Consider the following 4,778-nt stretch of genomic DNA (forward strand, 5'->3'; position numbering starts at 1 on the left):
ACTCCAGAAGAGGGAGTCAGATCTTGTTACGGATGGTTGTGAGCCACCATGTGGTTGCTGGGATTTGAACTCCTGACCTTCGGAAGAGCAGTCAGGTGCTCTTACCCACTGAGCCATCTCACCAGCCCCAATCAGACTGTGAGGTTTTTTTTTTTTTTTCAAGACAGGGTTTCTCTGTATAGCTCTGGCCATCCTAGAACTCACTCTGTAGACCAGGCTGGCCTCGAACTCAGAAATCTGCCTGCCTCTGCCTCCCAAGTACTGGGATTAAAGGTGTGAGCCACCACTGCCCGAGCTGGGACTTCTTGAAAGACCAGGTATCTGAAAATTTATTTAATTTAATTTTTTATGTGTATGGGTGTTTTGCCTTCATTTATGTCTATGAACCATGTGTGTGCCTAGTGTCTGAAGAGTCTAGGGCATCAGATTCCCTGGAACAGGAGTTACAGATGGTTGTGAGCTGCCATCTGGGTGCTGGGAATTGAACCATGTGAACACAGTGCTGGCTTCTGTTCATCTATATTTCAGCTGCTATTGCTAGAGTACTGAGAAGTCCGAGAATGACCTCTCATTTCCATCTTAGGAGTCTGAGGCCTCTGGAAGAGAATAATGTGACTGTGGTCCCTACTTAGATAGATTTGGAGGATGTCTTATTTTCCCTATGTTGATGAGGAAGGATGCCTGGGAGGAGGCAGCCAGTCTCCTTAGCACATTAAGGACATATGTAGAAATATTTTCCATTCAGATGAGGAAAAAAAAAACATCACCTGTTACTATCCTCTTGTGTTTAACGCTTTGGCACATAAATTGTAGATTCTTGCTGGCAGGTCGTCAAATGCTTTGACCCAAAATAAGGTGAAGTGGATTCTAGCATGATGCAAGCAAAAAGCTTTCTGGCCTCTCTAGATGACAAATACCAAGTAAACTCATGCTAGTGCTTTATGGTGCCAGCAGGTGCCAGAGTGAGGAAAATACCCCAAAGGGCTGATATCAATGTGACTCTGTTGGCTGCTGGACTGTCACCTTTCACTACTGATCACCCAGATAAGGAAGCCACAGGCAAGGCAGCATCAGGGTCCAGAGGTCAGATAGCTTCAGGTCTGTTTCACAATTTCTGCTTTTATGACCTGCAGGTGTAAGGGCACTAGCTCTGTGAAATGTAGATATAGACTTGTCCTTCCAACAAGCCCTCAAGTCCTTCCTTGGGGCCCTCACTTCCAGCCCAGGAAAGCACTCTTAGCTCAGCCTTTGTTGAAGAGTAGCAGCCGTCTGCAACAGAAAGACTACTCTCTGAACCCTACCATTCCCTCAGACTCCAAACTGTTTTATTTCTAATATTAAGTCAAGTGGATCTTAAAACGTTGTCTCTAGGTCAGCAATGCAGGTATCACTTGGTAAAAATTCAGAACATACCCAGATTTTCCTTGTAAGACCAAACTAGTTTCTGAGACTTTTGCAATTTTTCTTGTCTGTAAGAAAAACACCTGACAGGACTGTGGATGTAGCTTGGTGGGTAGAATGCTTGCCTTGTGTGCATGAAATCCTGGGTTCTATCCCCAGCATCATATAAACAGGGTGTGGTAGCACGTGCTTAGAGTCCCATGCTTAGGGAGGTGAAATCAGATTCAGAAATTCAAGGTCATTCTCTGCTATTGAGGCCAACCTGGGATCTGTGAGGCCCTGTCTTGAAGCTAACAATAAACAAGAAAACAATAGCAACAAAACACCTGTCAATTTGGGGCTGCACAGGCTCATGATACAAGCTCCTTAGGAGTCTGAGGTAGGAGATTGCAACTTCAAGACTTATTTATATTACAGAGCAATTTCAAGATGACTTGGACCACTTAATAAAATGTTGTCTCAAAATTAAAATGACATAAAACTAAAAAGGCCTGGAAATGCTGTGTGGTGCTAGAGCTCAGTGCATGAGAGGACCTGGATTCAATCCTCAGCACCCATTAAAAAATGAACAAGAGACTTGCCTGTCGTTGGTCTGACACCTGACAGCCAAGGAATTCCCCATGATATCTCCCTCATTTCCATATCCCCTGTGATTCCACTAAGCCTCATGGGGACCATTGGTTCTGAAGGGGGAATGACTCACCCCACACAGCTCTCAGGAGTGGGCTTGGAACCCAGGCTTATCTCCTTGTTACCACCGTGTTTTAACTTCTGTAGAAGAATTCTGTGCCTGTCAGGTGACACAAACCTGCTGTAAGAACATCCTGTGTCAAGCATCCCTTGCCTTCTCTCAAGAACTCCAAGTTCTCCAGGGAGGTGATGGATAGTAATAACTGCAACAACTGCAGATTATGTCTCACAGCCCTACTGATATGAAGCAACACCTCCGGCCATGTACTATTACTATCAAGGGTCTGAGAGGTTAGCTAACCTGAGCACAGTCATAAGGAAATGCTAAAGCTAAGGTTTGCTTTTTGAGACAGAGTCTCACGTAGTCCAGGCTGTCTTTGAACTTATTACATAGCTAAGGATTCTCCTACCTCCACCTCCCATGATTACGGTCATGCACTACCGTGCCTAGTTTATGTGGAGCTGAAGGTGTGTGTGCCAAACCTAGGGCTCTGTGCTTTCAAGGCAGACATTCTACTATAGCCTGGAACTGAGATCCTGATGGTTTGGATGGAAGATCTGTCTGCCTTTCATACTATGCTGAATGCTATTCTCTTTTCCATGCCATAGGAAAATGGGTTAGCTCTGTCTTCCCTCTTTTTTTTTTTTTCATAAACGGTTCCTTGTTATTCAAGAGCAATATCGTTATACACATGGTGATTGACACAGGCAGCTGAACCCTGGGCTGGGCTCCAGAGGACCTGATAGGAACAAAGGAGGTTGTTCTTTCCCACCAATTCTTGGCTGATGTCCTAAACAAACCTGGCCACCACTCGTTTACCAGATGGTTTCAGGGAGTGGTCATCCAAAAAGCCAGTGGTCATTCCTCTGCTTCCACCATGGGCATCCAGCTTTCTGTCCTGGGTGTCCAGCCTTCTGTCCTGGGACTACTCTGCTCAGGCAGATGGAGAGCTAGCTCCAGGAACATGCTCTGACTCTTCAGCAGCCTACCAGATGGCTGAGCAATAGTCTCAGAGGTTGGGTTGTTGTGAGCTCCCACCATACATCAGTGTACAGTCTATAGGGGTCTCCTGATTCCTGCAGCTCCCAAAAAGACCTTTCCAGAGCTTGTCCAGGTCTTGGAGCCCTCTTGATAGGGTCCAAGTTCTGTCAAGACTCTGTGAAGGAATTCCCAGAAATCTTACCTTGAGTCCTGGCAAGTCTGTCTCCTTCTTTAGGCCCTGGCAGTTTCTGCAGCTGCTTTAGAAATTTCTCACAAGGGAAGAAATATTAGGTTTCTCTTTCAAGTTCCAAAGTCCTCCTTGAAGTTTCACTGAGAGCCAATGAATATAATGTCAGGCTCCCACCTTGAATTTATCTGCACCTCAGAGTATTTATGACCTTGACTAGAATAGGATTCTGTGTGAGCATTCCAAAGTCTGCCTCTGAGAAAGTGTAACATGCAGAATGTCAGAGTGTACTGGCTGTTTTTTTTTTTTTCTTTTTGTGTGTGTGTGTGTGTCAACTTGACACAGGCTGGAGTTATCACAGAGAAAGGATCTTCAGTTGGGGAAGTGCCTCCATGAGATCCAGTTGTGGGGCATTTTCTCAATTAGTGATCAACTGGGGAGGTCCCTTGTGAGTGGTGCCATTCCTGGACAAAACATCATGACAAGGAAGCAAGTTGGGGAGGAAAGGGTTTATTCAGCTTACACCTCCAAACCGCTGTTCATCACTAGAGAAAGTCAGGACAAGCAGGTCAGGAAACAGGAGCTGATGCAGAGGCCATGGAAGGATGTTTCTTACAGGCTTGCTTCCCCTGGCTTGCTCAGCCTGCTTTCTTATAGAACTGTGATTTTAGTTTGAGTATATAGGGTGAAGCTGGGACATAAGAATGACCTCGTTGTCCTCATTGCCACCCTCATGTTTTGCCTGTGATCAGTGTATAATAGGAGTAACAGGGTACAGGAGCCACATGGCCTGGACTGTAGCAGAAGAAGACACGAATACGAATCCAGTTCTACCATTACCAGTTAGGTTTTGTCAATAGGACACAAAAACTAGGGTCACTTGGGAAAGAAGGAGTCTCAGCTGAGGAATTGCTTCCATCAGATTAGTGTGTGGGCATGTCTGGGGTGGGCATTCGTTATTGCTATTTGATGTAGGAGGACCCAGCCCTCTGTGGGGGGGATTGCTGTTCCTAGGCAGGTGGGCCTGGGCTGTATAAGCAGCAGCCCAGCACACCAGAGGAAACTAGTTAGCAGTGCTCCTTTGTGCTCTCATTTTAGTTCTCATACCCTGGTTCCTGCTCTAAGTTCCCTTTGGCTTCCCTTGATGATGGATTACAACCTTCAAGCTAAACAAACCATTCTCCAAGCTGCTTTTGATCAAAATTTTATCTCAGTAAGAAAAAAAGCAAACTAGAACATACTACGAACTGGCAGGTGTGCCATGACAAATTACTGGTACCCTGATGAGTCCTCATATTTTTAAAAATTTTCTTGTCTTGAATGAGTTGATAATTCTCTTCTGTATTGTTCACTATGAGATGAATTGGCTATCCTCTCAAGTGTCAGGGAAGGCTTTCCCTCCATGCTATGGACTCCCTTTGTAAACTTTGTAGACTTTATAAACCCTCAAGGTTGGAAAGTGGCCACGCCCCTGCCTGAGGAGCTCCATCAGCCAGACCCCTCCCCCAAATCACCCTA

General features: G+C 45.5%; 1 protein-coding gene across 1 annotated transcript in view; it reads right to left on the reverse strand.

Annotated features, from left to right (window-relative positions):
- Positions 1–3,347, reverse strand: part of Ms4a18 (membrane spanning 4-domains A18) — a 21,811-nt gene extending 18,464 nt beyond the window's left edge. Inside the window, exon 1 of the mRNA XM_021152617.1 lies at positions 3,276–3,347. The gene's annotated coding sequence lies outside the window, so the exon portion shown is untranslated. The remainder of the gene's footprint in view (positions 1–3,275) is intronic.
- Positions 3,348–4,778: the final 1,431 nt, after the last annotated feature.

This window comes from Mus caroli, chromosome 19 (assembly GCF_900094665.2).
Source record: "Mus caroli chromosome 19, CAROLI_EIJ_v1.1, whole genome shotgun sequence".
Lineage (NCBI taxonomy): Eukaryota > Metazoa > Chordata > Mammalia > Rodentia > Muridae > Mus > Mus caroli.